The sequence below is a fragment of the Sitophilus oryzae genome, unplaced genomic scaffold, assembly GCF_002938485.1.
Source record: "Sitophilus oryzae breed Bouriz unplaced genomic scaffold, Soryzae_2.0 scaffold_1536_pilon_pilon, whole genome shotgun sequence".
NCBI lineage: Eukaryota > Metazoa > Arthropoda > Insecta > Coleoptera > Curculionidae > Sitophilus > Sitophilus oryzae.
Genome location: NW_022146210.1, coordinates 372,104 through 397,636, shown reverse-complemented (window position 1 = coordinate 397,636; position 25,533 = coordinate 372,104). Strand labels below are relative to the sequence as shown.

General features: G+C 32.4%; 1 protein-coding gene across 1 annotated transcript in view; it reads left to right on the top strand.

Annotated features, from left to right (window-relative positions):
- The window catches only part of LOC115878889 (DNA-directed RNA polymerase II subunit RPB3), a 30,257-nt gene that overhangs the window by 1,209 nt on the left and 3,515 nt on the right, over positions 1 to 25,533 (top strand). The gene's annotated exons all lie outside the window — the stretch shown is intronic.

Genomic DNA, 25,533 nt, shown 5'->3' with positions numbered 1-25,533 from the left:
TATCTATCTTTATACACTCAGATGCAAAAAAAACGCAACGGAGAAAATTTTGGTCAAATTTAAAGTGTTATGTTTGTTATTTTTAGCCCTATATTCATGATTTTTTTAGCAAGCTGTATATAATTATATCAACTTTACGAAATAAAGTTGATATAATCAACCCAAACCAAACCAAACTCAGCTAGTATTAGTAGTATAGTCTAGTATTTGACACCTTATACAGGGGGTATTTCACATATTATAATCGAGAGGTTGTTTTATTTACCTTAACTTTAAAACACCCTGTGAAATAATTTCGTTTGTAAATTTTCCTAAAATATAATTTTACTGTTAGAACCATGACTCCTGAGCACTTTGTTATTTGATTCATGGCAATATATGCTTTGGTTAATTTTTAAGAGCGAAATGAACTGATAACAATCAATTTGTATATATCATTGTAATTTTTTTAATTATCATTACTTTTTGATGTAATTTTTTAATATAATGAGATGGTTTTGATGACTATTGTCTTAACGTCATATTACACTGCATTGGATACTCTATACTGAATTTGAAAAAAAATCGTTAAAGACTAACGATATAGTGCGTGTTTTAATAAACATTAATAACGATAACAGAACTAACGATATTAAAGAAAACATCTGTAATACTCAAGTATACAATCAGGAAGAAAACATTGTAAAAAATACCCTAATACTTTTATTGCGGCCCTTGGCTGTTATAACTGTCTGTATACGTCCATTCATACTGTCATTGACACAGCGTATATCATATTGCGTTATGTTTAACCCTGTATAATATGCCAAATACCAAAGTTTATTAAAAAACTGAGTTTACGAATAAGAGGTGATATAGAAGATCTTCCATATCAAGTTGGTTTAAAAAGTCAGACTCTATAGAAATGATTGCAAGATTTTTTAACCGTTCGTGGCCCATTCTAGATCGCAAATAATTTTTTATCAATTTTAATTTAGAGAATGACCTCTCGGCTGTATACAGGGTTGTTCACCACATACGACACGGAGTATGGCAGCTAAATGATTAGATTTTTACAAATTGTAAGTTTGGGGTTCGTTGAAGGACTATTAGAGCTACAATTTAAAAATATTTTTACAAGATACAGAGTGTCCCAAATAAATAAAAAATATCAAAGTTGCATTTTTTTAAATGGAACACCCTGTATATTATTACATTTTTAGTTTCTACGATTAAAATAAAGGTAAATTTGATTAAGGTTTATTACACTTAAACCTTACCGTTTTTGAAATATTTTCAATTTTGTGAAATTGCAGTAAAAAAATTAAGGCTTCATTTCTCCAAGGGTGTCAAAGTTTTTAATACTAAATATTTACTGAAGTCTATTTATTGATCAGTTATTGTGTTGCAATAATAAAAATAATACTACCTCATACAGAGTGTCTAAAAATTTATTTTAAATAATTTCTAGCATTAAACGGCTATATCTTGTTTAATTTAAATGGAACACCCTGTATATTTTAGGAGAATCAGATGCACAATTAAATTGTCTATCAAATTGTATTATACAATTTTTTACCTATCCCTTCAAGTTTTCGTAGAAAATGCATTTTCTTATAATTTAGACCTCATTTATCAATATACCCATGGAATATTGACCTTTTAGATTGTTTTTAAAGCGACAAATGTACAAAATGTACAGGCTAGTAATATTATCGTTTTTAGCAAAATGATAATATTACTAGGCCATTTGTATGCAAGAAGAGAACTATTTAAATCTTTATAAAAGAGTATACCACTATAATTAAATATACCACCATTATTTCCGCACAAATACTAATTAATTACATACTTAATTGTTCGTTAATAAATTATTCTCAATAGATGTGGATTTGAATCAGAAATCAATATAATAATAAGTTATGAAAATGAATGTCTCTGTTGTTATAAATATAAGCTTTTGTCAAAAAATGAAATATCATTTTTAAGGTGTTACTTTTTACCACATTGCCTAATACACATACAAAATTTAGTTTTTTTACTATTTCAGCAATTATTACAAATCAACGCAACAGTCAATTAATGTAGTTCGAATACTAGAATCATATTAATCATTCTTTAACAAATATTTAAACAGCTTTTTATATTTTTTTAATGAAATAAACAAAGTAGATCGACAATATTGGTATCTGTTCTCTTTAAAAAGTTGCCACATTTTTAAAAATAATCTAAAATGTCAGTATTCCATGTGTATATTGATAAATGAGTTTTTAATTACAAGAAAATGCATTTTCTACGGAAACTTGAAGAGATAGGTAAAAAATGGTATAATACAGTTTGATAGACAATTAAATTGTGCATCTGATTGTCATAAAATATACAGGGTGTTCCATTTAAATTAAACAAGTTATTGCCGTTTAAATCTAGTAATTATTTAAAATGTAATTTTAGACACTCTGTATAAGGTAGTATAATTTTTATTATTGCAACACAATAACTGATCAATAAATAAACTTCAGTAAATATTTAGTATTAAAAACTTTGATACCCTTGGAGAAATGAAGCCTTAAAGTTTTTACTGCAATTTCACAAAATTGAAAATATTTCAAAAACGGTAAGGTTTAAGTATAATAAATCTTAATCAAATTTACCTTTATTTTAATCGTAGAAACTAAAATGTAATAATATACGGTGTTCCATTTAAAAAAATACAACTTTGATATTTTTTATTTATTTGGGACACTCTGTATCTTGTAAAATTATTTTTAAATTGTAGCTCTAATAGTCCTTCAACGAACACAAAACTTACAATTTGTAAAAATCTAATCGTTTAGCTACAATACTCCGTGTCGTATGTGGTGAACAACCCTGTATAGCTACAGAAACTGGGATTGATAATAATATGCACAATGCAATCATAATGTTTGGAAATGAGTGAGTTAGGGCACAAACATAGTGAGGCATCTCGATGCGATGCTCGCCAAGATGGTGGCCGCGCTGCTCGCCAGGATGCTAGCCGCGCTGCTCGCCAGGATGCTAGCCGCGCTGCTCGCCAGGATGCTAGCCGCGATGCATCCTACGCGCACTGTTTTAAAACGGCGAATAGGATGCATCGCGACTATCGTACAAACATAGTGCGGGGCATTTCATCTCGATGCGATGCGCGCCATTCACCTCGCCATGCGGCGATGCTGAATCAAACATGTTCAAATTTATGCGTCAAAACATACTAGAGCCTCGCACCTCGCCTCGCACCTAGATGTTCAGCGCGATGCTTCCTAAAAAACAAAATTTTTGTTTTTTGCGAGAAGCGGACGCGGATGCCTGAAACTTTACATTTGATTAGTCGGTTTAGGATCACAATTCGTTGAGCATATGTCGAACTAGAGTCGGGCGGAATAAAATGTTCACAATACTAATATTTAATTTATCACCAAGAATGTAATAACCTTGATTCTACAGGGTCCGGCAATAGTACGTCGGGCATCTGTAGTTCTAATAATAAAAAACTTATGAATTTTGTAGTCCAGACATAAAGTATGTATTAGGATGTATTTGAGGAAAATATTTGAACTTCTAAAGGGTGGCTCAAAAAAGTGTGAGTGGATCGCGAATATTTTTTTAAATGGAACACCTATATACGGGGTGGCGCAACTCATTCGCGTCGGTTGATTATACGAAAACGGAAATATGTAGAAACAAAATATTTTATGGGCGTATGTGGGAAGACCATGTGCATAATTTAAAATTATTTTTAAATGTACAGGGTATGTCAGAACTAAGATTTACAGCAAAATTATATTTTTTCTTATGGAACACCCGATATTTTATTTTTTATTTGGATCCTTGGACACAAAATAAGGCATGTATTATAAGGGTTATTATATATGAATATGTTTACAAGCTTTGGTTTTTGAGATATTTAAAGATATTTAAATATGCATGCTACAATGGAATAGATTATCAACACCCTGTACATTACTTTTTAGAATTAATTCTTGTGCTGAGTTTAAAGATAGAGAAATAAACTTTACTGAAAAATTGTATTGCTGCCTTAAATTTATACAGGGGTACCAAAAATTGATGATTTATTTTAAATATTTATTTTACATAAAAACTTTGTTATTTCAAATACGACAACCTATTTTTTAAAATAGATCGAAACAGATTTAAATGCTCTTTCAAACTACATATATTAGGGTGTCCTATACCTATCTAGCTCAGATTTTGAATAAAGAGCAATTTTTCAATAAAATGGCAACAAAGAGGGCTGATGTCGTCATGGCAAGTTTCTAGCGACAGTAGCTATTTTCAAAATCGAAATTAGTTTATGGACTTTATTTATTTATAGCAAGTACTTTAATCACTATTTGATTAAAAAGAAGTATACCATTAATATTGCAAATTATATTTTATCCTCTCATAGTATATGTCTTTTTAATTTTTTGATTATGTAACGAGCACTTTGTTTACTCACTTGTTTCGTCGAACTGCTTGAAACCATTTTTGCTTTCGATCAAATCGGTGTGAGAAACTATGAAGCTAAAAAAATTTGTTTCAGGAGAGTTGAATATCCGGGAAAGTTGTGTTATTGAATGTAATTGCACCCAACAACGCCCTAATTGGGCTCTCCTTTATGCGTTAACATTTTTTCGGCAATTTTATTAACATTTGACATTGTCACAACACAGCACGACGCTGACGCCTAGTTCGAATTCTGTTTCATTTATTTTTTACTACCCGAAACAGCGTTACATCACACAAACCTGGTACCTGAGTGTTTTATCTCTTTTTGTCTCAATAACTGCACTAGCAAAAAACTAAAATACTTATATATTATAACAAAACCACGATTTCAATATTATTCTATGCGATCAACATGACAGCGACGTGAAATAAAATTTCTGATCGCATCGAGATGCCTCACTATGTGTGTGCCCTTAGGTTATTTATTGTGATGTAATTAAGTATCTCTACGACAGACATCGCGTCTTTGTTGCTATTTTTAAGAAATTGTAGTTCGTGTAAAAGTTCTGTTCCATCTATATCTTTCTCATTTCGATCTTTGTCACTTAAAGTTTCTTCCAGCTTTTTACAAAAATTAAACTGATCTTGGTCAGAATATTTTCCGAAATCCTCAACATTCCACAAAAACTTAAAAACGTCAGAATGACACTGTTCAAATCTTTCACGTACGGATGAAAGAGACAAGAAGATACGCGCGCCGTACTAATTTCTGTCCTTTATAATTATTACCTTGTGCGCACATGCAGCAATGATAGTTTGACGTTTTATAGTGGGATTTTGTTTTGTAAAGGTTTTGTTTTTGAATCGATATATACTTTTTTAATGAATAAGACAATTTTATACACATATAAATAATAAACTGAATGGGTATTTCACGACAAACATCACCGAAATGAATTTTTATAGTTTAAGAACATGATAATTATAAGAACTTACCTATAAATGATATTTCATCAGTATCGTCAACAGCTTTGGGTAGAACTTGTTTCATATAAGTACAAACCAAATGAATGTGTTTGCACATGTTCCATTTTATAGAGTTATCAAGACAAGTGCAGCTGAACCGACGTATACAAGCATTGCACTCGTCACAAATCAATTTACATGTGCAATCCAGCTTCACTTCTTCAACTGCATATAGCTCATTGGTTGACGATGATGCCACAGTCCAGGTTAAATTTTCATAGATAACCTTATCCATACTGATAGTTTGGCTAACCTTGTGTCTTTGTCTCAAGTCACTCAACTTAGTAGAGACTTTGCCTTTGTGCAGTATAATTACTCTTTCAAAAATCTTGTCTCTAACGAACTTCATGATTCCGTCAATAGCCTTGTCTAGTCTCTTCACTAGTGATGGGCAAAAATGTTATTTTTAGATAACAGTTGAAACTGTTATAGTTATTTATAAAAAACAGCTTAAAAATAACAGGTTTCTTTATTTTACTGCTAAATATCTGAAAGAGTATGAGACGGTCACCGCCAGGCGTATTAACGCAATTGCAAGTTGCAACAATGACGTGCTCGGTGGTAGTATTTCCAGGGTGTCAAAACATTTCTAAATATCGATTGTTATCTAAAATACCTCTCTAAAAACGGTGGTTGTTTACAAATAAGCGCTGTTTACAAATTGCGATATAAAAAAGCCAAAATTCCGCCACTCGTCTATACCTACACATTGCGATCTACCTACGCCCTGCTCCTCGATCCGCGTAGATCCTGAATTGCGTAGCAGTGTACAGGGTGCATCTCACTAGACGGGCGAGAAGCTCTTAGTTATGATTTTACCATTTGCGGTCAAAAACTAGCAATATAAGAAAATGTGTAGTACATTCTTCATAAGTAAACCAACTACACACTAGAGTTCGAATTAATTTTACACTTAAACTAGCGTGTACCCGCGACTTCATTCGCGTCGAATTAATAATTTCTAATGGTGATGATAAAGCAAAACAAGAATTTCCATTAACATACAAACTGGATAAAATTTTCTCACATTTGCCAAAAATAAGCTTTCTAACGTCGAGCAGTTTAAGCAGAATCGTGGTTAATCAATTACTCAACTTTTTGGAACACCCTGTATGATTTTTTAAAAAATTTCAAAATATGTAAAAAAAAACAAAATAAATTATGCGTGTCCAGGCGTTTTCCCAAAAGACTAACCGTTTTTTAAATAACAAATATTGTAATATTTGAGGGGCGTTTTCACTCTGTTGGAATTTGAGATTCGAGAAACCCCTCCTTATCGAACCTCAACCCCACAGTCAATCCGTTTGCAAAAAATCAGCTTTAAACGTCCAGCAGTTTAAGCAGAATAGTGATTACTCAATGGTCATATTTTATGAAACACTCTGTATATATTTTTAAAAAATCTTAAAATATGTAAAACAACATAATAAAATATACGTGTTTTAAGAGTTTTCCGAAAAACTCACCGGTTTTTAAATAAAAAATATTCTAATATTTCAGAGTAGTTTCACCCCCTTAGAATTCGAGTTTCGAAAAAATCCCTTCTTATTGAACCTCTACACACTAAAGTCAATCCGTTTTCCAAAAATCAGCTTTTTACGTCAAGGGCTTTAAGCAGGATCGTGATTAATCAATGACCAGATTTTTTCAAAACACCCTGTATACATTTTTAAAAAAATCTTAAAGTAGTATTATTTTGAAAATTTTTCAGAATAAATAAATACCTAAATATTGAAACGTAATAAGTAAGTACTGAACATACAGCGCCATAATATCTCGACCTCCGTCCGTTATGCTCGTAACAGGTTGAAACAGAATGTATCTAAAACAACTGATGCGTTATTCCCCAACCTGTTTCGAACCTCCATCGACAATCGACCGATGCAGCAGCGTTCCTTTCCCACACCTATTATCTCGTCCGCCGCCCTGTTATACTTGTAACAGGTTGAAAAACAACATATCTAAAATGACTGCTTCTCCAACCCGTTGCGAGCCTCCATCGACAATCGACCGATGCAGCAGCGTTCCTTTCCCACTCCTGTTATCTCCACCGCCAGGCGTTATGCCCTCAACTGTTTCAAAAAACCTGCTTCTTTTATATCCTATTATTTTTAAGCTGTTGTAAATACGACCATCGACGGTATCGACCGAAGCAGCTACGTTCGTCGTAGCGCTTTCCCCACTCCGTTGTCCGTTGTCTCGCCGCCTGTATCGATGGTTGACGAAATAACATGTTTTCCATTCATACTAGTTGTTTTTTGGAATTGCTTCGAACAGCATAGAATTTCGTGGTGATGCAGAGCGCCGACTTCATTTTTCGTTTCACGAGCGGCCGATCTCTACGTGTCGTTATTTTATATCTGTTATTTTTTAGAAGTAGTAACGGTTGCGTTATGTTATTTATAAATAATTGTTATAAAATAACAGATAGTTAAATAACAACCCTTCACAAATCTACCATATAGGTAAATATGTTTAATAGTCCGATGCATACGCTCGATATGCATATTAGTATTTAGACCACTATTTAGTCTAAAACAATATGCCCAAAACTCGGTTGTGAAGAATAATGTTCTTCAAAATAATGAGCAAACTCCCTTGTCTCCACATTTTGTTTCAAAAATAATAAAAATCGCTCATGTAGCTTGAAAAATGCATTGATGTCTCTTTCTTGCATAAGTAATTTTAAAATTTTATAAACCTGAGCCTACAAAGAATAATTCAGTATTAATACAAAATATAACAGAAATATTGATTGATTAACCTACCTTCTTTTCTGTTTAGCCAATTTTATCTAGGTTTTTTCTCCATGCCCGATCGACATGCCAAGAGCAAAACAATCTGCAAATAAAAAAAGTATAAGGATGTTTTCCTGAGAGCCAATACATTTTACGGCATGCATGGTAATATTGTCATAATAATTGTTAAAATATACCTAGTAGTGGGAACTATCGAATGAATACTATCGAAACATTCGATAGTTGCAATTCATTCGAATAATTCGATAGTTAGTAAGAAAACATTCGTTGAAAACTATTCGAATAAAAATTATCGAATAGATCCGTCATCTGCCTTGAAATATTGTATTCTAGTAATTCGGCAGTAAAAACCATTCATTTATAAAATTCATTCATTTATGAAATTCATTCATTCGTCAGGATCGATTATAATAAAATATTAAATGAATTTTAGTTGTCGCCCGGCGACGTAGGTTTCTTTCCGAGAAACCCGATAGCGGTCGGTGGCAATGCTATGAAAGAAGCCGGCATCTTTGATTTTTTGCGGAGTCAGATATAGATAAGGACACATTATTTTTTTTATTGAGGTGCTAGTATTTACACAGAAAATACATTATGAAAGGCGCTGTTGCCATATTTTGTTATTAGTTGATATTAGCAAAGAATATTATTGTTTGGCTTTAGTTAATTAGGGAATATATAGACATACTATATATTCTGCATTTTTATTAATATTCTGTTGTTACACTGCAATAATACTTGTTATTTTGGATGTAGGAAAATTATTTTTAATGTTTTTTAGCAAAGACTGGTTTAATAAATAATAATAACAGTAATAATTTGTTATACCTATTAACAACAAAATTTAAAATCATTTAATATAAATATTTTCTTTTAAGTAGTAGCAAAATATAAACAACAAATTAGATGTCAAAATTATTTATATTAGATCCTATTTAAAAATAATATAGTCTCTAAATTTTTTGGCAACGTTGGTTTATTAAATAATAATAGTTACAGAACTAATTTGTTATATTAACAACAAATTTTAAAATCATGAAATATAAACATTTATTAATTTTCTAAGCATGCAGTGTAATGGAAGGAAAATATAAATAAAAAATTAGAAATCAAAATTATTTATATTAGGTGCTTTATATTACTATTTAAAAATTATATTTACTTTTACTGGCATTTACTTTAAAAAATAAATGAAATATTTTTTCTTCGCAAAAAACTACATGTAAAGGTGCGTATTCATTATCCGCACGAACGAACGAATGTTCGCTAGTGGTATGGACGGGGACCGCACGATAGAACCGCACGAGAAGACCGCACGCATTTCTTCATTCGCGCGCCAGTTCAAATCGTCAAGATATTGTTATAAACCTGTTTTTTTTTGTTTATATACCGTCATTGAATTATATCTAAGCAAGTTACTATGGAGCAGTGCATAAGGAGTCGGGCTAGGAAGCGACAGACCGGAGTTCGAATCTCGGCCGGAACATCACTTTTTATTTTTTTTTTAAATACTGTTGTATTCTATAGTTTATTTTTGTAGTATAAGAAAAAGAACTGTTTATTCTGTTATTTTTTAATCTCCGTTATTAATATAAATTGATTGTTAGTACAATACCTCATTTAATATAAAATAATATTCTACTTTTTGAAATGTATCAGGCCCTAATTGTACCTAAAAAGTAATATATTTTTAGTGATATACCATATTGTAAACTATTTAATATTTCAGTCGCTTAAAAAGTTAATTTGCATTGAATAATTGCCTACCATTAAAGGAAATTTGAGCTATATAACCCTTGATGGGCATATTCTGGGTATGCAAATACTTCCTTTAAATTTTGGGTGTGGTTCAACCGTTTTATTCTCAAAACCAGAAACATCTACATATAAAAAGAAGCACAGGTCACTAATTATAATAAACTTCACCCTTGGTATTACTTCCACTAATTATAATAAACTTCACCCTTGGAATTACTTCTATCACAATTACAATACGTTCATCTGCATTGGCATTTTCTACTTTTCGATGGGAAACAATAAACTTCCCAACATTTTATAATGATGTAACAATTCCTCTTGTGGTTACTTTTCCATAGATATCCTCATCTCTGTCCTCATGTGAATTCAGAGGCAATAAAAATGAAAATTATTTACCATAAACATCGCAAACTAAAAACCTAATAAACAATTTTATACCGAATATAGAAATAAATTTAGTATTTTTACCTATTATCGTCCAAATCCATGTTAATAGATAAATATTATTTTTAAATATATTTTTGGAACTGCCTGTGACGTCACAGGTGGTATGCGCGAACTGAACGAAATTGGAGCCGCTATCGATCATACCTTGTATTCTTTGTCCCATGACGTCTAAACGCCTTTGATGTACCGACTCGAAGCGGATGGTCGAGCGCACGAACGAACGAACGGCCGCATGCGTTCGGTCCCCGTCTAAATATACCGCACTTTCATTCGTTCGTTCGTTCGTTCGTTCGTTCGGATAATGAATACGCACCTTAAATCTGAAAGCGCACGCAGGCGAACGCCTTTGATGTACGGACTCGAAGCGGATGGTCGAGCGCACGACCGAACGAACGGCCGCATGCGTTCGGTCCCCGTCTAAATATACCGCACTTTCATTCGTTCGTTCGTTCGTTCGTTCGTTCGTGCGGATAATGAATACGCACCTTAAGAGAATTAGCATAAACAAAATATAAACATCGTTAACTTTTTTTTTAAATTGGCACGTGTAAAACTTTCAATTTAATTTTCTCACCCCATAGTTTGAGTTCGATAACCATTTACTTAAATATGATTATACAACCACATTACTTAAATATGATTATTAAGTTCAACTAATTCATATTATTAAAACATCTAAAATACAAATATGTATTTTTTAAATTAATTGTTCATCTCATCTCTCTTAAAAATTGCTACTTCTTAAAATTTCCCATTAAAAAATAGACCATATACCATATAAAATTAAATAATTGAAAGATCGGACTACGGAAAACCACACAAATTTTCGGAAAAATTTTGACCACCTGCACATGCATATAATCGTCAATAAATAAAATTAAAAAATAACTACTATTTTAGTATTTTAACTATTTTAATAAACGCAAAAATAGCACAGTATTTATACGGCGAAGTTATAAAAATTTGGAAGAACTAATAATGCACCGACGCATACAAAAATCAAACGAATACTAAATTTCATTTATCAAAAGCATTCCATAGTCGTGGCTCAACGATAACCATTTAGTCGCACGGCGAGGTTGTCACATATGCTTTAGTATACAAATGAATGAATGATTTTATTCGAATAAAACCATTCGATAGTTGAAATCATTCATTCATTAACCATTCGATAGTCTAATTCATTCGATAGTTCCCATCGCTAAATATACCTACCTAAACTTAGGTGGATACATCACATCCAACCAAGCATTGTAATAAGCCTCAGCCATGTCCGACATGAATACATTTGGTTTTATTTTGTATCCTATCTTTTCTTCAATAAATTTTTTATGAAAATTTTTATTACGGCAGCATCTGAGCGATTGGATATAAAAAATGCACATGGGTGTCCCTCACGTATATCGTCTAATATAAGAAGAGTATGTAACTCAAATCCATATTCATTTAATCCGTGTGTCCCATCAATCATTTCCAAAATTTTCAAGCAGTTCTTTCTGACCATCAGTCATTATCATTAACAAAAAGTCTTCCTTTTTAAGTTCAGATAGTTCTCTATAACACTATCTTGGGATTTATAAAATAGAACACAGTTATTTAATTGCATTTCATTCATCCAGGCTTCAATGCTAATGGCATATCATTTTCATGTTTTACCGAAGGTGCATTAAGGTTATAAGATTTTTCTATGTTGTAGAGGTCTTTTTTAGTTCAAAGGTCAATTCTTTGAAGTTGGCATGTGGAGATTGAATCTCTAATTTCATTCAAAATTATTTGGAAGGGTACTTTTGAAGCAATGTTTGTAGCATTCTGGTCACGCTCTGTTTTTGTTAAAAAGATATGGCCTAAATCTTCTTCCAGCTTGTGACCCACATGTGTTTTGAAGTAATTAGCAAAATATCTTTTGTTTTTTAGTACCACTTTAAGGTTAGCCGGACAATATCCATTAATCTTATTTGATCCCTGCGTCTTTAGATTGGCTGTAAAATATCCTGATCGGTGACAATAATATTCTATCTTTACAGCAGCTTCTTCATCTGTTGGTTCTTTATCTGTTGGTTCTTTTATGTATAAAACTTGAGAAAGTTTCGCTTTCTATTTTTGATTGCCAATTATTAATTTATAATAATAAACTAGCTAACATGAGAAATAAGCATCACCTAGGCATCACCCTACTGCAATTAAAATCATTTTTCAATGAAAAAATGGTTTAATTATATTATGTTAAGTATTAGTCAGTGTAAATGTATTTTATGGAATCTATCCGTCAATCATATTGACTAGTTTATTCTTTTATAAACATTTACTATGATGCTTACCTGGAATGCTTCAAATGAATCAAATTCGTGGGTCCCATTTTCAATTTTGAGATTATTACATTGTTGTAGTGTGCAGCTAAGATTCTAAGATATCTCTAGATCCTCCCACATAATTGCAAAGAAGACATTTGATTTGTATTATTGTCTTAATTTTATGAGATTCTTTAGGGTTTTTTTAATGTCTTAACGAATGGAACTGATATAACATAATATAAACTCTTTAGTATTTAAGGGCCAGTAATTCTTCACATTTCTCTGAAATTTTTAAATCTTATCATCATAGCATTATTTTGTGAAAACCTCGATGAGAACATTATCACGAAAAAATTTACTTAACAAAAATCTTTGTGAATCTTTCAAGTTTCAAGTAAAGTACTTAGGTATTTAAAAGACAAAAAAAGGTATGTAACAAATCACAAACAAACTCACCTGAATGTTTCTGTTTAATATGGGACCTCAAATTAGCATGCCTGGTAAATTTATTACCACACTCTCTCTCTTAGCATTCAACAGCTCCTGACCCAAAAGGCTTCCTTTTTCTCGGGCAAAGTTGGTCTAATTTATCTATAAACGATAGGTATAATAAATTTGCCAATGCAATATGCATCGAAATCTTCAACATTCAAGCCTACCTATTCTACCTATTTATCCAATGTATTGTAAACTTGTTTGTAGTATTTTACATTTTGCCACTTTACCAGTTTTTTGTATTTTTTAACGTGTTCTACAGCTATCAATTAATTGGTTAGATAGGAGAGTTAGGTATTGTGGGTAGGTAGATATCTTAAATAAAAAAAACAGTCAATTTTGAATAAATCATTTACCTGGATGTATTCTTTTCACATGAACTTTCAAGTTAGATTCGTTGGAAAAGTTCAGTTTACACTCATTGCACTGAGTCATTTGTGGAACAATATCTAATGAAAGGGAACCCAAATAAATAATCAAGCTCAGAAAACACACAAATTATCACTTCAACTTCAACAAAACCCCAATTGATCTCCTGCCCACATTATCTAAGATCATTGAAAGATTGGTTAAAAAAAGGCTTCTATCTTTTCTCCTTAAATATAAAGTACTTTCTACCCATCAATTTGGATTTCTAAGTAACAGTTGCACAAATGATGCTATGTTCGACCTTTTTAATAATGTGTACTCTAGCCTGAATAACCATCACTCTACAGATACAATTTTCTGTGATTACTCTAATGCTTTCGACTGTGTAAATCATAATATCTTAATTAACAAATTGCAAAACTATGGATTCAGGGGAGTGCCGCTCGAATGGCTTAAGTCGTATCTTGGCAACAGAAGGCAGCTTATGAGGATTGATACGTCTATGTCTTCTTGTAAGCCTATAGAATGTGGTGTCCCTCAGGGTTCAGTACTTGGCCCTATTTTATTTCTGGTGTTTATCAACGACATTGCAAATCTAGACATTAGCGGTAAAATCTGCCTCTTTGCGGACGATACTAGTTTCACTTGGAGCGGCCCAGATGTTACGGCACTATATGATACTATATCCAGTGACTTACGCACCATTAAATATTGGTGCGATTCTAATCTCCTATGCCTCAACCTTTCAAAAACTAAAGTTTTGTCATATAAAAGTACTATACAACCTTTTGTACTTAATAACACCACTATTGACGTCGTGGACTCTGTGAGATTCTTAGGACTTGTTGTGGACAACTCTTTAAAATGGGACTTGCACATCGAAGCCTTATCAAAGAAACTAAGCTCTGCCTGTTTTGCGCTAAGATCAGTGTCTAAGGAACTTAACTCATCAACCTCTAGAATGGTCTATTATGCCCTTTTTGAGTCGCATCTTCGTTATGCCCTTCCATTATGGGGTACTTGCTGCGCGACAAAATTTGATCGTATTTTCAAACTTCAAAAGAGAGCAGTTCGATACTTATTGGGACTAAACAGTAGAACTCACTGCCAGAATTTCTTTAAAAATTTCAAAATACTGACTCTTCCTTATTCATTTTTGAATCCGTTTGCTTAATCCGCAAGCACATATTCTCTATTCCGGAAAGGCCTCCTCACAACTATCCACTTAGGAATGCGGAGCACGATATTTATCTGCCAACCCCGAGCTCAGAACTAGTTAAGGGCTCAATACTGTACAATGCCAAGAAAATGTACAATCATTTGCCTTCGAATATCAAGTCACTTTCATTCTTTCCCGCATTTCGCAAAGCTCTGAAATCATACTTACTGGAGAGAGCCCTATATGCGGTAAACGACTTTTTTGTTGATGTTTAATCATGAACAATTTAGAATTTTAATTTTAATATTTTGATCATCTCACACACTGGTTAAAGGGTATTTAATATTTTATAACTCTTGATTTTATGTTATTATAACAGGATTTTATCCATTTACAGTTTTCCTTTTGTAAAATTTTCTAGATACGCCTGTGTTCTGCAATGTCCATATATGTTTTATTTGTAATTTTATGACGTAATTTTTTTTTTGAATTGATTTGTATTGTATGACATTTTTTGTATTATTTGTATATTTGTTTTTGTGCTTTTTTTGTTTTGCTTTGTCGATGAAGCTGTTTTGGCTTTTTGTACAATATAGCGTTGTTTTTTTTTAAGAAAACCGGCAAAAATCGAAACAAACAAACCTAAATGTTGATTACTTGTTATAGGTTAGGATGTCTCGGCATGCGCACATGCGATAATCATAAAGGACTGATTTAAGTATGGCGCGCGTATCTTCTTGTTGAATGAGTAATGTCTAGCATTCCAAAAAAACAATTAACTTTAAATTTCATTTCTTGATTTTCAGTCGGCTCGTCGTCACTTGCAACTTGTCAACAAAATCCTTGAAATTTTTAAGTGACACTTTTTTAATGACATCTTGGTGAACATCCCGCAAAAGCGCAACTTTGCTCCAATTTAACCATGTTCGTATCTATTACAGTTACAGGAATTTCAATGCTCGTACCTCGAATTTGTAGCACCCTGTATATATTTTTTCACTCAGTCTGTATCTATGACTTTTATTGCTTTGTTTTGTAGCCCCTGCATTTCTTTCAAAAGTTATTCACTCGCATTTCTCCATACAAAACAACGTTATAAAGCAAATATTGTGTGTCTTTTATTTAATTAATCTTTTAATCACCCCAATAGATAGATAGATAGATATTGATTTATTTGTTCCGATTTACAAAAGTTACAAGAGCTCGCAGGCATGAAACATTGTGAAAATAGCAAAAAAACTTGAGACTTCATATAAAACACACATAAATATACTTAAATAAGGAAAACACTAGAATAACACTCAACAACAAAAAAGTATAAAATGTATGTTTCGAAAATTATTGTTCAGTTTAAATAAATAGTCTTTCAAACCGTACTATATATACAGGGTTGTTCACCACATACGACACGGAGTATTGTAGCTAAACGATGAGATTTTTACAAATTGTAAGTTTGGGGTTCGTTGAAGGACTATTAGAGCTACAATTTAAAAATATTTTTACAAGATACAGAGTGTCCCAAATAAATAAAAAATATCAAAGTTGTATTTTTTTAAATGGAACACCCTGTATATTATTACATTTTTAGTTTCCACGATTAAAATAAAGGTAAATTTGATTAAGGTTTATGATACTTAAACCTTACCGTTTTTGAAATATTTTCAATTTTGTGAAATTGCAGTAAAAATTTTAAGGCTTCATTTCTTCAAAGGTATCAAAGTTTTTAATGCTAAATAATTACTGAAGTTTATTTATTGATCAGTTATTGTGTTGCAATAATAAAAATAATACTACCTTATACAGAGTGTCTAAAAATTTATTTTAAATAATTATTAGCTTCAAATGGCAATAACTTGTTTAATTTAAATGGAACGCCCTGTATATTTTACGAGAATCAGATGCACAATTTAATTGTCTATCAAATAATATTATACCATTTTTTACCTATCTCTTTAAGTTTCCGTAGAAAATGCATTTTCTTGTAATTTAGAACTTATTTATCAATATACCCATGGACTATTGACATTTTAGATTATTTTTAAAGATGTACCAAATTTTTAAAGAGTACAGATACTAATATTGTCGATATAATTCGTTTATTTCTTTAAAAAATAAAAAAACTGTTTAAATATTTGTTAAAGAGGACCAATTAATATGATTCCAGTATTCAAACAACATTAACTGACTGTTTGCTTTGATTAATAATAATTGCTCCAAATACTAAAAAACTGAATTTTGTATGGGCATTAGACAGTGTGATAAAAAGTAACACCTTAAAAATGATATTTCATTTTTTAATAAATGCTTATTTATAACTACAGAGACTTTAATTTGATAACTTATTATTATATTGATTTCTGACTCAAATCCACATTTATTTATAATAATTTAATAACGAACACAATTAAGTATGTAATTAATTAGTATATGGGCGGAAATAATGGTGTTATATTTAATTAATGGTATACTCTTTTATAAAGATTTAAATAGTTTTCTTTTTGCATACAAATGGGCTAGTAATATTATCGTTTTGCTAAAAACGATAATATTACTAGTCTGTACATTTTGTACATTTGTTGCTTTAAAAACAATCTAAAATGTCAGTATTCCATGGATATATTGATAAATGAGGTCTAAATTATAAGAAAATGCATTTTCTACGAAATCTTGAAGGGATAGGTAAAAAATGGTATAATACAATTTGATAGACAATTTAATTGTGCATCTGATTCTCCTAAAATATACAGGGCATTCCATTTAAGTTAAAGAAGTTATTGCCGTTTGAAGCTAATAATTATTTAAAATAAATTCATTACATATTTAGTATTAAAAACATTGATACCCTTGGAGAAATGAAGTTTTAAAATTTTTACTGGAATTTCATAAAATTGAAAATATTTCAAAAACGGTAAGGTTTAAGTATAATAAACCATAATCAAATTTACCTTTATTTTAATCGTAGAAACTAAAAATGTAATAATATACAGTGTTCCATTTAAAAAATACAACTTTGATATTTTTTATTTATTTGGGACACTCTGTATCTTGTAAAAATATTTTTAAATTGTAGCTCTAATAGTCCTTCAACGAACCCCAAACTTACAATTTGTAAAAATCTCATCGTTTAGCTACAATACTCCGTGTCGTATGTGGTGAACAACCCCCCTGTTTATAGTTTATATTATACTACAGTAGTAGCAACTAACTCAAAAGTCCACACTACATTACAATTATAACAAACAATAAACATGCTCACTAAAAAGTGAGATATGCAAATCGGAAAAAAAATCGGCCAAACTATAGCATGCCTTTTTCGTTAAATAATCTTTTAGTATAGTTCTTATCTTTCCACGAGACATGGCCTGCAACTCTTCGGGGAAACTATTAAATATTTTTATAATTGAATACTCAGCATTCTTTTGTATATGTTACGGTTAAAGTCCGATGTCCGGTTAATGTCGACATTAACGTGTTAATGTTTGGGTTAGGTTATATTTTTGGTTGTTTTGTTGTGTGTTATTCTCGAGATGTAATGTCGACATTAACCGGACATCGGACCTTAACCGTAACATATATAAGTAAAATTGCATTTTCCAGGTATAAGATTATATCTATTTCTGGTATCATACTTGTGATCACTAACAAAGCCTGCAAAGAGATCTCTATTACCGATCACAAACATATAGGCATCGTAAACATACATGCCTGTCAGCGTCAATATACCCTTCTCTACAAAAACACTCCTGCAGCTTTCTAAACGGCTCATCCTAAATATATTTCGAATGCATCTTTTTTGTAGCAGAAAGATTCTACCTGTATCAGTACAATTTCCCCAAATTACCAAGCCATATCTCATTTTAGATTGCACAAAAGCATAATAAGCTGTCAATGCAGCTTCTTCGCCTACATTCTCCGAGACAATCCTCAAAGCAAAGCCGTGTCTTGATACCCCCTTTGCAACACCATCAACATATGCGCTTTCCAATCCAATTTGCTGTCAATGACAACACCAAGCAGAGAAACGTTCTTAGTTGTATTAATTTCATTATTTTTATATTGAAGTGTAAACGCATTCTCTGCTCTGTTACCAAAAGCTACACACTGCGTTTTAGATGTATTCATCGTTAAACCAATTGACGAAAAATATTCCACCTATATCACAAGTTCTTTTAATTTTAACTCTCATTAATTCTGCATTCTCTGCATCAAAGATCAGCGTAGTGTTATCGGCATAGAGAGTTGTATGTTCTCTCGTTATATTAAGTAGCTCGCGTTTGTATCAATTGTATACAATAATGGCCCCAAGATTGAACCCTGAGGGATGCCTTTTATTACTTTGGTTTTATTCAACACTATAACTACCCTGACTGTCATATTCAAAAACCTGCTGGGTTCTATTAACTAAATAAGATTTTATTAGCTCCAACGGTATACCCCGGATGCCATACCTATCCAGAACCCGGCATAGTATTTTATGGTTTACACAATCGAATACCTTTGATAGATCAATACACATTGCTACAGTTAGCTTTGTTTCATTCAATGAATTTAGTACTTTTGTTAGTGCTTGATAAATCGCTCTTACTGACGATTTCCGATAATTGCGGACATTTTTTAATGATTCTGTCTATGTGTAAGTTCCATGTCAAACCGTGTATTCTGCTATTTCTTTCAGTATTCCATTGTTGAGCATAATTGTTGGTTTAAGCTGATCCTTTGGTTTTTTAAACATCTATATAATCATGTTATATTTTTAATATCATGTATATTGTTTTTCTATTTGTGGTAAGTTTATTACTGCATAGCTATAAAAAATACACGTCCAGGTCCCTGTTAATGTTCCTTTGTTTTTGTTTCTTCATTTTCACATGAGTGAAATGTCTCATCAGCAAACAAAGTAACTCACACTGAGATTTGCAGATCCTAAACTATGCACATATATAGGTACTGTAGAGGGTCAAGTACTGAGCCCTGTGCAACTCCAACTTTTAATATGTGTTCATGATTTGTTCTGCTGTTCACTTTAGTACAGTGCTTTCCATTTCTTGAATAAGTTTCCAATATGCCTGGACCGCTAAAGCCAAGCTTATACTGCTTATACAACTTACTCACCACTCTTGACATTTTTCAGTCAGCTAATCAGCTGTGATTGGGGTAAGATGATGTGACTCTAAGTTGGTGCTACATTGTCCTTGAAAGTTTTTGAGTGGATGCTTTATTTTTTAGCTAGTTCTGGACATATATTACTAAAATATGTACTAAACTCAGCTGCTATTAAGCCAGGATCTCTGGTAGTCTCTTTATTTCTATTGTTTAATTTGGTCTTGTTGGAAAACAAAATTGACATCTTGTTTTCTTAATTATGTTTGATAATATACTGCGGTAGCGTTTATAATTGTTTAAATTTTCATATTACTTACCAGGATATTGGGCACATTGTTTTTTCAGCTGATCTCTTTTGAGTGGAATGGCTTTTACAAGACTATCAGTGATCCATGGTTTCAGCCCTATTTTCTTATTACAAATTTTATTTTCTGTAGTGCAACTTGAGCAGGCCACAAATTGGGAAGTGTAGGTTTCGGCATTGTTCTGACCAAGAACGTTATCCCATCCCGATCTAGGTATGAGCTTAGATGGGGCAGTATAATAAATTTTATTTTGAAATTTGTTTGTTTGTGGTACACTAGACTTGATTTTGAGTTTTAAATTAAGTAAGACGAGACAATGATCGGTGAGGTCTCGCTTTAGAATAACACAAGTTAATTTATTATAGTTTTCATTCCACTTTATAAAGAAACGGTAGATAGGGGAAAGTGGGGGAATACTGCGCACCTAAGGCATATAATTTATTAATCGTAGTTAAAACTAATTTAAAAAAACTGAAACTGATATACTAAGTTATGCAGTTATTACGGAATACTTAGCAATATTCTATTTTATTTTTATTTTAAAGTTTGTTAAGAATTTTTGTTATTTTAAAAATAATGCAAACGCGCGATATTACCCATCCCGTGGGGTAATAATGCGCAAATTCTGGGGTAATATCGCGCCTATTAATTAGTGTAGTTCAAAGCTGGGAAACCATTCCAAAAATAGTAGAAAAGTAATTGAATAAAACCCAATGGTCAAAAACTAATTTTTATTTTCTCTATAATTAAAAAAATCCTTTTCTTTTTGAATTAATCCAAAATTATACAAATTAAAACTGTAGAATTCGTTTTCCTTTTTCTCTCGTGTTACGTCCCCTGCACAAGTCACAGGTATAATTTTCCGGCGAATCCCAGCCGCTGCACTCTTCGTGTGCCCATCTTCCACACATTACACATCGATACCACATTTCCTCGTCACGACCGAATTCTCCACAATAGAAACATTCATTTTCAGCATTGATAATGTCTTCAAGATGCACATCATTATCAACGATTTCTGTCATATCGATATCTGATTCGTCGGTGTCTGTTTCACTTTCAACCTTCCTACGTTTAACTTTTTTCGCAATTTTCTTTGTCTTGACCTCAGATTTTGCTGCAGCTGCCTTTAGGGCCTTACTCTCTTTTTTTCCTTTTTCTTCGAGCAGTTGATTCTTCAAAGGGGTGCTGGTTAAAATTTGTGAGTGCTGTTTCTTGGTTCCTCTATTAATAATTTTTCGAATGCCTTTTTTTGGAATTGGGGCTACATCTTCTACGCTCACAAGTGAGGAATTTATATCTAACGGGTTCGGTGTTTCGAAGCTGTTATGTGTTGATGTACTTGGGGCTACTGGATCTGCTCTTGCTGATATTGTCGGTACTGCTGATGTTGATGTGCTTGCTACTGGTTCCCCTTGGTTATTAATCTCCAATCCGTAATCGACATTTGCAGTTTTAAACTCTTCAGCAGGAGCAAAATCATCAGCTGTACATTTGTCTCTATTGAGAGGAAATATTCCGGCAGATTGAAATCCAGTTACGGCTTTCTCCATTGTTGCGACCTTGACATAAGCTTTGTTAAATAAACCGGCTAGGTCATGCATGTTTATCTTTTCATGGGCTGTTATTTTCAAATGGAGTTCACATTCACGATAATATGCATTTTTCAAAGGACCGTAAAATGTCACATCCAAGGGTTGCATCTTGTGGGATGTGTGAGGTGGAAGCGAAACAACGTGAATGTGGTGGATTTTGCAAAATTTATACATTTCTAAGGAAATGTGACTCCCATGATTGTCACAAACAAGTAAAACAGGGTCATCTATTGAAGGTTTTGCATGTTTATTGAAATGTTTCAGCCAGTCTGTAAACAAATCCTTGTTCATCCATCCGTTGTCGGAACACTGGTATACAGCGCCTAAGGGGCCTCCAGTTTCGAGAGTAGCACTCATTCGCTTGCGTGGGAAAATGAAGAATGGAGGTATGTAGCCACCTGCAGCATTCATGCTACACATAACCGTAACATTTTTTCCCCTTTCAGCAGACGTTGCAATTCCGACTTGTTTTGTACCTCGAGCTGCATATATTTTTCCACACTTGTTGGGTACATTACTAATTCCCGTTTCGTCACAATTGTAAATTCTAGATGGAGCAAAATGGAATTTAGAGTAGAGTGCCTCTAAATTAGAAAAAAAAAGTTCTACTTCATTGGCATTAAATGAACTTATCCGGTTGAGGCTTGTGCCTTCGGGCTGTCGGAGACTTACTTGAGGGTTTCTTTTCAAAAAAAGATATAGCCAATCTTTACCAGCAAGCTGCTTATCAATGTTAAAAAAGTGTTTTATGCCATTCTTTGTTGCATAATCATAGGCTATTTTTCTAAGACCCATTGGAGTAACTCCATAGAACAGTTTAGCCAACTTTATTACATGTTTTACAAGTTCCTGTTCTTGTTGAGGGGTGAATGTTGCTTTTCTACCTAAAGGTACATCGCTGGTTGATGGCTCCACATTTTCAATTTATCTCGTAGTGTAGACTCGGGAATACCAAAGTCTCGTCCCGCCTTTCGGATAGAAGAACCTTCTTTAATCGCCTGCAATGCTCTTTTAATGCATCTGAGCTCCAAGATTTTCTGCTTGTTAATCTTTTATAGGTCCGTGGCATCTATAAAAGAAAGAAGTACTGGATTAGATATATTACTGTTCAAATCAATGTGGGGTAAAACTGCGCACAAAGTGGGGCAATACCGCGCACTTGCGCGATTTTACCCCGAGGTGTTTTGCATAAGAGATTTGTCAACTGAAAAAAAAAAAAACGGCTAATTTGATCAATGTAAGGGTTTAAATTATCTATAAACATCATAGAACTTTCAAAAAGCAAATATAGAACATTCAACTAATAAAATACGACATACCTTGCTTCACAAAAGAGAGCACAATATTATAACCTCCACACTCTTTGTAAACAAAACTCAACTGACGCCACATGTATGCATTCAGTGAATTATTTCGTCCGTTACTGTAGTTAACCATTCGGCCACTAGATGTCAGGACCATTAGCTTTCATAATTTATTTGTTTTGTTGTCAGAAAGCCACTGCGCGATATTACCCCCTGCGCGGCATTCCCCCACTTTCCCCTACAGGTTGCTGTTTTTTCAATTTTTCTTGTCACACCATTAAATAAACTAGCAAAACCAAAGCTATTCATAAGAGTCAGATAATTAGATAGATAGATAGATATATATATATATATATTTATTTGATCCAAACCATAACATATTAATTGTTACAAAGCCTAATAGCACAGAATATCTAGCTACGCAACAGAAGCCTCGTTACATGTATAAAATTGTAGGTAGCAAAAGGAGACAGGCTTTAAAAGCCTGTCTCCACATCAGATATTTTGATGTGGTAGTTTCGCTACTACATAATAGAGGGCAATAAATTTAAAAGAAAACAGTTTTCTACAAACAAAATTTAAAAGAATTTTGTGCAGTGTTGCCATTGTGTAATTCATATCGTAATACTTCCTGATAAAGCCTACCTTCAAATTTGCTACATCATTTAAACATATTAAAGTAGATCAGAGCTGTTTTTTTCAGTTTGCCATGTTAGTTGGAATTAAATCTTATGAGCTAAATTACAATCACTTCCTGACGTTTGATTGTATAATTGAATCCTGAATTTTCATTGTAATTCGGCGATAATATAATAAGTATTGTTCTACTATTATGATACCACTTCCTGACGTTCAATTGCGTTCATACCAAGTTCATATCGTATAATCGGGAAAAAAACGGCTTTAGCGATAGCTATGAAATGAATATCGCTGTCATTTTATATGTAAATTTATATGGGAAATGTCATCGATCGTCCTTTTTCAGCCAACTGGACGCCGTTTTTTTCAGAAGCATATCAAGTGATACCATAATATAGTACTATATTACGATACATGGCGTTCGATTGGGCTTAAACTTGGTATACTATATCTTCAGTGACATTGTAATATCATGGTACCATGGAGCATATAAAGTGGTACCTTCTATAGTACCATATTTGATGACATAGCAATATTAGGTACATGGCGGCAATAGGGCTTAAACTTGGTATACTACGTATTTTCGGTGATATTGTAATATTATGGTACCATGGAGCATAATACGAGGTACCATAATATAGTACCATATTACGATGCCATTTCCTGGCGTTCGATTGGGCTTAAACTTGTTATACTACGTATCTTCGGTTACATTGTAATATGATGGTACTATGATGCATATAAAGTGGTACCTTAATATAGTACCATATTTCAATACCATTTCCTGGCGTTCGATTGAGCTCATATTTGATATATACTTGCGTATTTTTGATGACATTGCATTATTATGGTACCATGAAGCATATCAACTGGTACCATAATATAGTACTATATTAGGTACATGGCGTTCGATTGGGCTTAAACTTGGGATACTACGTATTTTCGGTGACATTGTAATATGATGGTACTATGATGCATATAAAGTGGTACCTTAATATAGTACCATATTACGATACCATTTCCTGGCGTTCGATTGGGCTCAAACTTGGTATACTACGTATCTTCGGTTACATTGTAATATGATTGAACTATGATATATATAAAGTGGTACCTTAATATAGTACCATATTACGATACCATGTCATGGCGTTCGATTGTTCTTAAATTTGGTATACTACGGATCTTCGGTGACATTGCAATATTATGGTACCTTAAAGCATATCGAGTGGTACCATAATATAGTACACTATTATGATATTATTTCCTGGAGTTCGATTGGTCCCAAATTTGGTATACTTGCGTTTCTTTATAAAGATTTGTTTAATTAATAATTTTAATTTATTTTACGAATTTTAATTTATTTTATTTTATTGTTCGATGTCGTGACAGCAACTTTTATGCCGAACTAATATATTATTAATTGTACCTGTGTCACTTTTTAAAATCTACCTAGGTCTATATAAATAACGTGGCAAACGGAAGAAATTTGTTATTATAGTATTTTTTAGTCAGTTAACATTTTTTGTACTGCATTTTAATAAATTATTTCCATTATTATTAAACTTATGTTTCATTACTAACGTTCCAGCATTAATAAATATCACTATCAATCGCCCTGTCTATTATTAATTTTAAAGGTAATTAAAGGTATTTTCTTAGTTAACATTATAAGGTAGTGTATATAAAAAATGTATATGTTTTGTAATAATATACTTAAAACTATTTTAATAGCCAAAGGAATAATTAATATAAGTGTATCTGACAAGAAAAGATGAATAGAAAGACACACATACTGCATTATACATAATAAAAAGAATGGGATGCCAATTCAAGTCTT